The following is a 14,679-nucleotide window of genomic DNA, read 5'->3' on the forward strand; positions in this document are numbered from 1 at the left end:
CTACTCTCTCTGAGGGGACTATGATAGCATATATTTAACCTCCCTCCAAAGTTTCCTGGAAGAGTGTAAAAAGATACAGTATTCTGCAGTAATACAGCAAACTACTTTAAGGAATTTGATAGTTAGACAGTTTTCAGTTATATTAGCCATGGTAGTTAAAGTTGTATACCAAATTCAACAGAGGTGTAGTTGATGAAGGACCAGAGAGAAAGGGAGAGGAAAGCATCTAAGTGATTCTGTGATTCTATCTTTAACTCACATGGGTTTTGCTTGTCCAATATTATATTTGCTACAGGTGGGCCTGATGATCACATACTTGACAGTTCCGCTGAGGACTACTACAAGTTTCACAGGCTGGGCATACACCTGAAAGGCAATGGATATAATGGGCATAGAGCTATCACTGTATTTCTTTTACACGAACTAGAGAAGCATGGAAGATCTATCACTTGGAAGTTGTATTTGACAATAGTAGAAAAAAGGAAAAAGTGTTGCTAGTGTTTCGATAAGAACAATCTGTGTGGGATTTTTGCTGGCTTTTTACAACTTTCTCCAGGTCTAAGAAAATCCAAAAAACAGTTCATAAACAAAACTTTTCTTTTCCTCAAATCACTTTCCCACCCTTGTATTCACGCATCTTTGTTTGTTTGTTTGTTTGTTGACTGGTTGGTTTTTTTTAGTCCTCAGAATTCTTTTTACATTGATGTTACAAAACTCTGGATCATGATTTTTGGCCTTTTTTTCAGGGATCTGTATCATGCCTTTCCTTTGGATTTCTCCATATTCCAACTCAGGGCTCTGTGCACTCACTTATTCCCCACATTTATGTGGTTCCTCACTCTGTTCTTCTTTCTTGTAGAGAGAGGATAATTTAAGTGTCAACCTGTCAACTGGTACTGGCAAAAGAAAACTACAAGAAATAGACAGAAAAACAGATACTGTTGTAATAGAGATCATTATTGGGTGCCTTCAATCAGTCATTTTACCTCCAGACAAAATTCTCAAAACCATGGTTCTGCTAAACAGATGAGACTACAGATTGTTTTCAGTTCATTCCTTGCTGCTGTGATTCTCTCACATGAATATGTTGCTATCAATTAATACCATAAGGAATTTCACACTTGATTATTTTACTTTTACTTTGGTATCAATCCCACTGCTGATAAAAGTTTTTTTGATACCTAATGCCAGAAAAACACACCACAGCCTCTTGAAAATATACATAACTGCACTGGAAACTATAAGATAGATCTGTCAGCAGAGTTTCTCCTAGTGGAAAGGAAAGATTTGCTTCCAGTTGTCCTGCCAGCTCAGCTACATCATATTCCTGGAACTGCACAGGTAGTTAAACTAAGAGAAGCACTCTGTGCTCAGTGAAGCTACCCTGACATCATGAGCTTTGAAGACATACTTGCATTAAGTAGAGCACATGCTTTCTTTCCCCACAGCTTTGCCGTCTTAGAAGAACTTAACAACAGAGACAAGTTCTCCTGGTGGTGGTAGACAAGGAACAGCACATCCTGCTTGACCACACATCACCGTTAGTAGCAACTCTTCCAGTAAAGGCAGCAGAAGGGTAATTGTATCTTACCTGATGCTAAATCTGCTGTTTCAGTTCAAACTCACAGTCATCTGGGGCTTAAGTCTAGACACTGAAAAGACAAACTGAAATGGCTCAGGCACAACCTTTTGCTCCATGTGTGATGCAGGTAATAATTTCCAGAAATGAGGCAGGACAGAAAATAGGGAACATAACATTTCTAACTCTTGCAGAAAAATTTATTAGAGCATGGTCTATATTTCCAACAGCCTCAGTCAGAATCAGTGAACTCAACATACCTGTACCATGACTTTCTGAAACATCTGGACATGAAGAGCTGCTGAGTTGTCACCCCACCTTTTGCTAATCTCACTAATAAGTAAGAGAGGATACCTTCATATTTCACAAAGAGGAAGAGATCTTGAGAGATTTCAGTAATGAGCTTTAAAAATCCAATATTTGTGAAAATATATTTTATGTATCAGATTAAATAAATATTATTCATTGGTGCTGTGACACCTATATGTTGCAAGCCAACCCTTATGTTTCACTTCAGATATATTTCTACAAGGTTGCTGCTATATATAGTTGCAACCATAAGGTTGCTCATATCTCTAATTGAAAGAAGTTTCATAGTAATCAAATGCAACACACATGCATGGAACTATATAAGTATAGATAGAAATTTCAATTTCCTAAAGCTTATTGTGGAATAAAGAATTAAGATACCATAAAATAAAAATTTATGACAAATCTAAAGAAAAGTGCATAAGCATATGCAGTCATGAAAGATCTACCTCTTGGACTAGCCCAGGAACTATTTTCCCAATTAAAGAACAGAATCATTCATTAAGAGAGGGAAGAAAAGCAATTGTTGACAGTCAACAGGGAAATCAAATTAGACCAACTCATTATTTAACTGTTTTGATTTTAAGGCAGAGCTGTTAATGAGCTACCAAGAGCTATAATTATCTATGTGTCCAATTTCAGCTTCAAAATGAAAATCCTGCAATAGATTAGAAAGAAAAAAAGAAGCACATACACCATGCAAAAACTTTAAATGTCAAAATATTGGCATCTGTTCAGCTGTTGGAGGATGGCTTTTTGCAGTGGAAAAATTGTTTTGTTGTTTTGCTGTAGTTGATTTACCAGCTGTACAACAAAAGAAAAAGGTTCTCTGAAGTTAAACAGTTTCCCGGAAATAAGATAATAGGGTCAGCCCTGCAATGTCTAGCCATTTATTGTGATGGGTGCAATTTTTTACAGCTTTTTAGCATGTTAGTGGATAAGTTTCTTACATAACTCATGTGTAGACTGAATGGATTTTCAGAGAGAACTAGGGACAATTTCTAGATTTCAAGGATACACTGTGTCCCAAAAAGAGTATTTAATTACTAGTTCAAATATCTTGCTGAATACAAGGATAAGAAGTAAAATGTATACATCTCCGATAAAAAATATAGTAGTGATATGCTCATGAAGAGGCCTGTACTTCCTGTATGTTCATTATCCTCTATTGTAAGAAACCAAAATGACACAGTCTAATTGTCAGAGAGACAGGATTTTATGAACTAATTGCAAGTAGTGCAGCTGGAGATCTCACTATTAAAAGGGAAATTAATTGAACTGGAGCAAATAAAACAGAGACCCAAGAGATTAAATAACAGTTTAAAATATATATCTCATCATAGCACTGGTAATAGATAATATACTTATGTCATTACAACACTGTAAATTTAGATGCCTATAACACCAATTATTAGGTGGTGATATTACTGCATTGCTGCATCCTCTGTATCCATGCTACTTCTGTGCCTTACACTGCACAGTTCAGTGCACTTAAACTTAGTCTCCTCACCTCCAATTTCCCTTTTCATGCCATGCTATTCATAACCTGTGTCCAAAACAGCAGTGATAATACTGATACTGGCTTTGCCTCTCTGCTTAGGAGGGGGAAAATTTAGAAGCAAACTGTATTTTAAACCCCAAACAGCCTGTGGTGCTCTTACCTTGCAGGACAATGCCAGAACAGAGCTCCTGTAGATCTCGCAAGATTACCAGAGAGAAAGTTGTCTGAAGGTAGAAGCACTCAAAACCATAAAGAAGTTCATGCATGCTCAGTGTTAGTTTTCTTATAGTCTCTTCCAGGAAAGTGGAGGCTCTGTCCCTTTAACCACTGCAAGATGGTTATTCATATGGGGACAAAGAGAGAGTCTTGACCTCCACAGTAGCATTATGAAATCCCTCAGATGCTTTGTCAAAAAGGTTTAATAGCAGTGCAGTACAGGTGATACTGTAATAATTTCCTTTTTGTTAGCAGTAACTCAAAAGACTCAAAGGATCTGAGCTCTCACGCAAAGTAACCATATCCCAAAGCTAACAGACTAATTAAAACTTTTGGCCTTTTCTGCAGTCTACCTTTTTCCTTGAGGATGAACTGTTTAATACAGCCATTCAAAAATATATTCTGTAAGACTGAGGAGGAAGAAAAAATTTCACACATCACACGAGGTTTGATTAAAGTAACTAAATCTACATTGCCCATAAACCAATGCTTCTAGATCTGCTATAAGGCTGTAGTGACATTGTAACAGGGTTATAAACACTACTTCTTTTACTACTCTCTTTGAACAAGAGGAAGACAGACAAAGGCAAGAGAACATACTCAAATATGCTCCACAACTAGTCAGCCGGATTATTAAATCTCAACATATTAGGGAAAATTGTTGAATAGTTGACTTATTCTCAGGGAAACTAACTTACAAAGCATTCATTCCTTATGATCCTGTCCATTCCTTGCTCTTGAAGTTCAACTGTCTGACTGGGATGATTTTTTTTTTCCTAAAGTTGAAAGAAATTCCCTTATGCGCTTTGACTATGAAATAGTCATTTATTACTAGCCCATTGTCCATCTGTCACAATTATTATCCAATCATCATCTGAGACATATAATTGCATTGTGTGTTGTTGCAAGACCATGTGGGACCAATGCGGAAGAAAATGGCTTTCCTCTCCCCTAAATTATCTGGCTTATGACAGTAAAACTGTATCAAATCTATTATTATGGTAGTGAAAAGGTTGTTTCATCAAGTAATGAAAATTGTGTTATATTTATGAAAATTAACTTTTTCCCTCCGTTATTTCTAATTGGACAAAGAAGTTTTCTTATGGCTTCTAATGTAAAAAAACTGCAGAGACCTTTATTGGATTCTATAGTCAAGCAAAATTCACAGGAAAGTAAAATACTCAGATCTTGATCATTCTGAAACACTAGGAACATTATCACTGACTTTAATACAATCAACAGAGTCTATAAATTAATATAAAAAGGGATTCCTATGCTTGTTCTGAATTTTATGCCAGGGAAAGGGCTGATGCTTAGTAAACACCTAAATACAGTAATGCATAATCATTATCATTAAGAACCTCATAAGCCTCCTCCTGAAAATCTTACATACATCGAAAAAATATTTCCTAATACAGGATATTTCTTAGTTTTCCCCTGTGATGCAATCTGACTCTCTTAAAATAACCTCTGTTTATTGCAAGTTCTTTGCATGTTGTATATCTTGCAGAACTTTCAGGAATGTCTCACTATAGATTCGCAATGAACATACGAGTGGATAGTCCCATGAGTCTTATTGGAGTCTCCCAGTCCCTAAAATAGGTTTTGTTTTCTAATGGGAAGGATTACAGATATCAAAGCTATTCTCAAATTATGAATTCAGGACAGGCCTCTTCAGAAAACTTCAAATTAGTTCAAATTGGATTTTTCATCAGAAAATTTAACATTGACATGAGCATGATAAATAGAAATGGTCAGATGAAAAAATGCTGTTTCACTGAAGCTGAAACATCCTGACACCTCAGTTTTGATAAAGTTTTTGTCAGAAAGAATTGGAAAAGATTAATCACTGAAATCAAAAGCATGGGTATAATAACCTGGTTTGAGAAATCCTACAGAGATCTAGCATTGTGATCCCTCTATGACATTAACAGTCATCTGAAACGAGAAACTGCTTAATAAGAAATGAACTTCTGCATCAAAATCCTCTATACAGTAATGTAAGTCAAAAACTCTGCCCCAGGAATCCTCCTTTCACAAAAGCTTTCTTCATACCATTTTCTAAAAGTTATTGGTTTTTATTAACTTTGAATGTAACCTGACAAAACTGGCTCTCCATCTCATCTGATACCCCAAAATACTCCTTTGCGTGGATTTTTAATAATAGCCCTTCATCTATAATCTCTGTTTAGTTCTGCTACTTGTGAAACTATGGTAAGTCATGCAAGAATTTTTAGCACACCAGCTGACTACTGAACCTCTGGCTGACTTCATCCATCTTCCCCAAAGTTCAAAAGGGCATGATTTCTTCAAAAAAACAGAAACTGTAACAGTGTTTGCAAATCACAGATTCTTGGGGTTTCCTAATACATTTAACCTTGAGCATAAAATCACTGAAAAACATTAAGAACTTAAAGCTCATGCTGTTTCTTACAAGTAGTTCTTAGAACTGGGGCTCACACTATCTTTTTTGAACTGCCTGAAAATGACGTATCTTGTCATTGCTTTTCATTGACTTCCTTAGTGTCAATGAAAGAAGTTTGTTGTATCCAGAAGATAATTTCACCCATATTAAAACAATGATAATACATCCAAAGTTTCTATTCACCATACTTATCTCTATTCCTATTACCTGTAATGGAAGCCTAAACAATTAATGCAGACTAGATACCAAACTTCTATATGACTGAAAATCAATAAGGAGTTCTATTATTTCATTTTGATTATGTTATCTAAATTTTAAGGAAATTTTTTTCTGTGGGATGTTAATCTAATTTCAAATTGTGTATTTTTAATTCAATCACTGCAAATGTATCTACATGAACAAAGAATTTCAAATCATGACTGCCTCTGTATCAAAGTTTCTGATACATTTACAGGGCTTTGGTTCACTCTAGGGATAGATTTAAGCCAGAAAGTGTATGAGGAGAGATTTTATTGCCACTTAATGGAACCATTCTCGAACTAGTTTGAAGCTTGAAAAAATAAAATCAAAAAAAGAAAGTGTTTAAATGCATATAGCATGCATGTCAGATTTTTCACTCTATAGTAGGTAGCTACAATGTTAACATAAATTTATCAACACTAGCACTTGTGCTACAAATCTACTTCTGGTTGTCCAAACTAATACTGCTCCTGTAGCCACAGCCAGAGTTTCAACATCTCACTTTCAGATCATGTTTGTGCCCTGTTTGCAGCCTGGTATTTACTAAAGGGGAAAAAAAAAAAAAAGAAAAGAAAAAAAGAAACCTTACCATATATTAAAAAGGATCTGGGCTGGTCACATGAACAAAAAACAAAGTGAACTTGTAGCTCACATCTGTTATTCAGTTTGGATACATTTTCAGGCTCGCTTTTTCACACCACCACTTCCACAAATGATTGATACAATACATACATCGCAAACAGTGTGTTTGATTTATGAAACAAGAAGAGATGGATTAATATGAAAAAACTCACTTGCATACAAAAAGGGATTTCCATAGGGTTGTTTGCAGAAAACCAAATGCAGGAAAACTGTAAACATGGTTTCAGTCTATGGTCATGCCCACAGTGTCCCTGCCCACAACAGAGGGGTGGGAACTAAATGACCTTTAATGTCCTTTTCAACCCAAACCATTCTATAACATATATTTCCCACTTAATTCATTCTACTATTTTCGGTGTCTGGTACTGTTGATGCTCTTGCTCACAGAGTGGTTAATTCAGTGAGATGATGAATACCAGCTGAGGGAGCAGTCACAGCTACTATTGATTTGTCTAAGAAAGGCTGTGGCTCAACTACTTGAAAAAAGCTCACACATTACAGCCCAGTGTGCCAAGTTTCACAAGAGTGGCAGAGACTTGTTGTGCAACTTTCTAATGCCACCATTTGCCTCACACTGAGAGGAAACTGCATGCAAAGTTAACTCAGTTTCAACACAAGTATTAGAAACAACATTGCCAAATTACCTTCCAGTTCTGGTCATTTCTCTAAGTTTAGCCTCAGGCCATGTCACTAAGTATTATTTCTTGCTTTATAGGTTGTAGTCAAGGTAGTTCTGCTAATAATAATTCTTCTAATAATAATTAAGTATCTCACACTTCCAATTTTAATAGAATTGGGAAAACAAGGCAGCTTCTATGCATTTTACTAAATATAACACAGGGAGAATTTGAACTTTTAAAATGCAAACTTTAAAAAATCTTTTTAAGTTTAAAACATATATAAATTTTCCCTTTTCCAATCAATCAAATAAATAGAACACTGTAGGCTTTGTGTATGAATGATACAGTTAAATTTTTAAACAGCTCTAATTCACTTTTTTTTTTAATCAAGGAAAATAAAAGTAAAATAGAACTGTTTTGAAGTATTCCACCTCATCTGTTATTTTACAGGTTAAACGTTTATTACATTTACAAATTATTTACTGCAGATTTTTCCCTAAGGTGTTTGCAAATTTGATGTCACTATGAAAGATTAATGTGTGTTTAAGCAAACTGGAGTAGCCTAATTTAATTACTTAGGACAATTCTTAAATAATGTTTACTGACTGCTCAGCAATTAGGTTCATTGCCTTAAGAAAGACAGACTTAACATGTGATGCTGAGAATCTCATTTGACAAGAATGCATTTATTTTCATTCCTTTGTAATTTGCTTTTAAAAGTTTCAGGTGAACAGTATAGTTGGTTTGAGCAAGATTTAGGTGGGTTGAGAGGTGTATATCTGATGCGAGGAATTACTGAAATGAGAGGACCAAATACTGAGATTCTCTGGGGGTAAAAATGATGGTGAACTGATCCACATGTGGTTAGACACTGAAATCCTGTCAGGGCAATGTGGAGGCTAGTGGCTCTGCGATGGTAGAGCCTCGTAGTCAGGGCCTGTCCTACCACTCCAGTCGGGGACAGGGCAGCTGAGGGGCAGTGGGGTAGTCCCAGTCACAGGCATCGAGCCCCTCCCTGGGGACACTCTGAGGCCAGGACATGGGCTTGCAGGATAGCCCAACTTTGGGGGCCAATGGCCAAACTAGGCAGGGGTGTGGGAAGCTGGAGATTGTCCCTGCTGTGGTTTCAGCGGGGTAGGGGCTGCTGGCCCCATGGGGCTGACATCATAGAGTCCTGGGCCACAGGCAGAGTTGCGGAGCTGTGAGCACTCAGCAGGGACAGTCAGGGCTGGTGGTAGCCTCAGGGCCAAGACACAGAATTTGGAGACAAACTTCAATAATACAGTGAAAAGCTTATTGATCTTACTATGATGACAGCAAAAACACAGTTAACAATATCTTGCAGCTTAGTTCTAACACAGAGTAAAAGTGTCTCTGTCCATAAACCTTCACAGAAACATCAAAACATCTAGTGCTGCTCTGTTATTCTGCCAAAGGCTGCTCCAGTAGTCACAGAAGACAAAACGCAAACTCAGTTCCTGACACTGCCTATATTCCTTTTGAATTGTCCCAGCTATTGTGGCTGTAGAGATGGAGCAAAATATATTCCAGCAGTATTTTCTTGAGTAATCATGCTCTGGTTACTTGCCTGCTTACTAAACCGTACAAAAAAAACCATTAGGCGCTATGGCCATCATTTAGTCTATACCTAATGCCTCCCTTCTTTGCTGCATAACACAGTTTTGTTTAAGAATTAAGATGCAAAAAGTGAAATTTTTCTCATCTAACTTCCCACATGTAGAATATAGATGGAAATGATCAACTTAGCTGCCCCTTGATAGACAGTTAAAAGATGTGTTGAGAGGATGTTATATGTGTATATATATATATATAAGTCTGTATTTTGGGTCAAAATATGCACCATAAAAATGACTAGATAAATATTTCATTAAATTAACATTTTCCACTGAAAATGACATTTTACTGCCTTTTGCTCAAGAAACTGAATCACTACTTTATTGCTCACTCAAAGAGCACAAATTGTTAGATCTATTTATCCATCAATTACTGTATATTAATACAATGCTCCTAATAGTTTTCTCTGTGTGAACAGCTTTGACGTATTCTCCATTGAAAAACAAAATTAAGATCCATTTAGTATTTCCACTATACTTAGTTCACCACATCTATTTATCTGTATCTGGAATTTTATATATTTTATGCTCAAATTTTCATGTACTATGTAGAGAACTTTGTTCCATCTTATCTCAATTCTGAATGTATTATTTATTTCAGTTGCACAAAATCTTGTCTATTTCTTATTGAGAAAGTAATTTTTATTTTTTTTCCCCAACAGGAAATTATATGCAGTCCTGAGAAATGTAGCATTGTTTTTATTCAATCAAAAGGTGAGAAGTTTGTCAAATTCATATGGTATAGATAATTTAAAACCCTAACAGTATTAAAATATAAAGAATACCAAATTAACTAGGAATGGAAACAATCATTGCTCAAGATTTTTTATATATCTGTCAGATAAAAAAGGGTTAAGAGGATAAGAAAGTGATGTTATCAATTATTGCTCTCTTCTGGGACACAGAAACAACTGGTGAAGAGTTACAATATAGTATTAGCTCTTTTGTTTACTTTTTTTAAATACCTGCAAGATAAAATAATTCTGTGCATTCAGATTTCTTTGCTGGTTGCTTCTCCATTTCCATGTAATTTATTGAATGCTCCTATTATGAAAATTTTAATATACTAAGTGTATCAAAATCCGATCTTATCAGCTATTCTTTCAAGTATTTGCCATCCAGAAAGACACAGCTGTAATTGATTGGTCTGACATATGCTAAAAGGTCTTGGTGAGCAAGGGTAGAAGTGATATGTTGCTGAGAGAAGATATAAGTGAAAAATGCAGAGACATCATTTAATCTGCAAGTACTCACAATATACCCCATTTTATCTAGGTATTTTCAAGATACTCATCAGAACTCCTTTCTTTTACAAACCCTTACTTCCCTTCCAGCTAAGTTGTAATGAAGTGCTGTGAGAAGAAAAAAGTCCTATGAAAACTTCTACCAGATAGATCTTCTTTCAGAATTCAATCTACTAATTTAAGAAAAATTTATAAAAGTACTTCCAGAGCAGTGTTAACTTCTAAATAAAAACTGATATTCTGTATCACTTTGGAAGGGTAGGAAAGGAGGGACTTCCAAAACTACAGGAAAAAAAAAAAAAAAAAGTTCTCTGGAATGGATATACAAAAGATATACTCAGGGTCATTAAAAAAAAAAATTGTAAAAATATCCAATTCCTTCTGTAATCTGTCAACATACAAACAAAACCCACAAACCCACAAAAAATCAACCAAACAAAAACAAAAACCCCAAACAAACAAAACCAAAAAACCCTCCAAACTAAAACCCTTTATTTTATTTATCTCTAATAATAAGAAAGAATACTTCCTCTATTTTTCTGATCTTTTCCCTCAACAGAATTGTAGAGTTTGTAATAAATGAGCAATGGACAATTATCACTGTTCCATAAATGTCTGCAGGAATATTAACACTGAAAATGCATGCTCACAACACAGCCATTCCCTTAAAAGATACAGAGTCACTTCTCATTAAAACAGTAGACATTTTAGTATTTTCAGATAATTAAAAGGTCTAGCCTGGATCACTGTTTTATGCTGACAACACTTGCTTTCATATAGGTGATGCCCAAAAAAGAAGATAAAAAACTGTTTAGACAGGGTTTTATGTCTAAAGCAGCAAGGTATTTATTTATTGACGGCCGGGCAGCCTGCCAGCTAGTGCTGGGAAAACAGGCTCCGAGTTGGTTAGGTTAGAGTGAGTATTTTATACAGGTTTGGCAATGATTACAACATAGATTACAATATTCATAACAGGTGGAGTTAGGGGTGGAGATTGAGGCGTGGTTTCCATTTTGAGGAATATTTTGGTGGGAGTTCCTGTTTGCCTTCATCCTGGGGGTTGCTTTTTTAATCCTCATCCTCACCTCACCTCGGGGACCTTTCGTTCTTTCTATTGTTTCGTGTTCTGTTCACTGAGGCTTCAAGAAAGCCTTGGCTTGGGGCCTATAACACCTATTGAGATGTCACCTTGGCTCCTCTGGATGAGATTTATGGGTGCTGGGTTCTTTGTTCTATGTATCTGTAAATATTTTAGGTCTGCAGAATTTGTGCAGAACAAGATCTCCTTTGAGCAAGGTAGAGAAATGGGGGGGGAGAACAGTGGGCCCCTGCAACAAGATGCTTCAGTTAATCCTTCTTCCTTCATAGGAACAGTGAGAAAAGCTCAGTCCCAAAGAGCTATCAGTCAGAACAGTCATATCTAGTTGCAAGGAACAAATGGGTATTCAAAGAGACTGAAGTTTTGTCAGAGATGTACTTGCCATGTGATTCTGAGTTTCTGAGTAGTTGGCACAAATTCTTCAGGAAATATAATGCGATCTTGACTTTGGCAGAAAATTACATTTATTTATTCTGCTTCAAGAGGCTCACAAACAGATAATGAAGTGGTTCAGAGAGAGCTACTAATGAGGGTGTGAGTGTTGCACCCAGGGTTATTAGTCTAGAGCACAGTTTGTTCCCATACCCTCCAGTATCCCAAGGATGTAAGAAAAAAAAACGTTTCAAAAACTAAAAAACTAACTAAAAACTAACCTGTTGTTTAAGTTTGTACACTTCTCTGCTATTTTGAGTCAGTGAGCAGATAAGAGAAATGCAGGTACTACACAGTACTCGAGTTTGTTAATATTAAACATAGTGGTCTGAAAGAAAACTGCAGCCTGGAACCATGATTGCATGCAAAGGGAAGATGATAGAGTTAGGTTGAGTTGTGAGCCAGTTATTACCAGACCATAAAATACTTCTGTCCTAAGAACAAAGAATAATACTTGTTCTCCTTAACCTTCTTTAGTGGTCAGTTGGCCCAGAAGGGTATTTTATCAGTGCAGCGTTTTGTCAGTAGTATTAAATAATCTGTAAACATGGTTATGTCGCTATTTATGTTTGCAATTAATACTCAGTTTTATTTGTGTGTTTAATTGATGTAGAAGAAAATCTTATCCCCTCCTTGGGGGAACTTTACAAAAGCCACATATAATGCTTGTATGTCAGAAAGCTTAGGATCTTGATCCAGCTGAATTTCGAACTCAAAGAAGATTAAAAATTTCCTGTTTATGCTTATATACGGGAGGCTAAGGAAGGGGCAGGCTCAAAAAGAAAAGCTGTATCTGATACCATCATCCATTGAAGAAGACCGCAGGGTGGTCATGCGGAGCTGATCCATTGGCACCGGCTCAAAGAAAACGCTTTTCTTTAACAGCCAGTAGAAGTCAGTATCTAGGAAATGCCTCTGCGAATTCTTGTAGTTGAGAATATTTTTTAATCTATTTATTAACTGAATAATGAAAATAATTCAGATGAAACTGTATCGGGCGCAGGTGCCCGGCAGCAGCAGCAGCTCTGGGGGCTGTGCCGGGCTGTCCCCGTGCGAAGCATCCAGGGCTGCCCCGCCCGGACACCGCCGGTCCCAGCGGCTCCAGCGGCCCCAGCACAGGGCACGGCTGAGCCCCTCAGCCACGGGTGGGAGGACGGGCGAGAGCTCCGGGGAAAGCCTGGGCAAGGGAGGACAAAACGCTGCCCGGCAGCCAGGGCTGAGGGAGAGGAACTGGGTGAGAAACAGCCCTGAGAGCCTGGAGGGAAGGGAGGGAGGAGGGCGGGAGGAGAGGAGGGACCCCGGCAGGGATGGCCCTGTGGCCCGGAGTGACCCCGGTGGGGAAGGTAGACATGCCCTGATGGAAGCTGCAGCCCATGGAAATTCCACACTTGGGCAAACCTATTCTAAAGGACTGCAGTCTCATGGAAGGTCCCAGGCTGGAGCTGGAGAAGAGCGTGGAGAAGGAGAAGGAGCAGAGAGGAGGTGTTATAGACTGACTGAAGACCCCTATTCTCCATTTCTCTGCACTGCTGGAGTGGATGGGAGATAGAGGAGTCAGGAATGAAGGAGTGATGTTGAGCCTGGGAAAAGGGGAAACAGGAGTAAGGTGTTTTCATTTTTGTCTTTCTTTCTCACCCTCCAACTCAATCTCAATTGACAATAAATTTGCTTTCCCCAAGCTGGGTCAGTTTTGTCAATGATGGTAACTCTTTTCATCTCTATCCATGACCTTTTCATCTTATTTTCTTCCCTTGTCCTTTGAGAAATGAGTGAGTGGCTGATTGGGTGTTCAGCCTGTGGCTAAGGCTAATCCGCCACTGCAACTAAATCAAAGTAACCAAATTTAAATCAAATTAAAATATTAACTTAAAATCTGTACGAGATTCAAAATCTAGTGTGTAAAATATAGCCAACAGCATGTTTTCGATGAAAAGAGGCTTTATCCTTTTCTGTCATAAAACTCAGGAGTAACTCTTCTTTAGCATTAAACACTATTTCAAATGAGATTCACAAATGCTCTACATCAGTTTTGCAGATAGTGCAGCCACGTAATTCAGTATGACTTATACACATTGGTCTTGTTAGCAATTGATGGAAGTCTTCAGATTCCACAGTAACAATCACAAGATTCTGCAGTAACAATATGTCAAGTGTGAGAGAGGAAACTGAAAACCTACACCTTTCTTTTAAAAAGCATAACAAAGAAGGAGCCTGACATGCTGTGCTGGAAGTACATTAAACCCTTTAGTGAAGGTTTAAAGAATTTTTTAAAACAGAATTATAATTCCTTTAATCTATTATACAAGCATTAGCAATTATATTTCTACTATGCATTGGGCTGCACTACCAGGAGCAGTACAAATGTGGGGTTTTTTTATCTCAGTAGTTCCTTACGTTGTCTCTTGTAATTTCTATGGTCTAGATTGTTCTGCTGATTCAAAGAAGCATCAGGCACCCAGGTTTTACACAGGTTCAACAAGAAGGCTCAGTATTGTTAGCAGCTGCAGTGAAGTCCACACAGCAGTTCATTAAGTTTAGTTGAGGTATAGCCTGGGTTTTCACATGCACGCTTTGTTAGTTTAATGAACTGGGGTAAATATCTTAAATATCCTGGTGAGGTTTCATGTTCTTTAATTTCAGGTTTGTGCTTTTATTCTGATGTAGCATGATAGACCGAAGCCAATGCAGACGAACTTCTACAGACAAACCCTTACTTCCTGAAAAACCTCTCTTGAATA

The sequence above is a fragment of the Empidonax traillii genome, unplaced genomic scaffold, assembly GCF_003031625.1.
Source record: "Empidonax traillii isolate 1590-97213 ecotype Southwest subspecies unplaced genomic scaffold, ASM303162v1 scaffold522:size797397, whole genome shotgun sequence".
Taxonomy (NCBI): domain Eukaryota; kingdom Metazoa; phylum Chordata; class Aves; order Passeriformes; family Tyrannidae; genus Empidonax; species Empidonax traillii.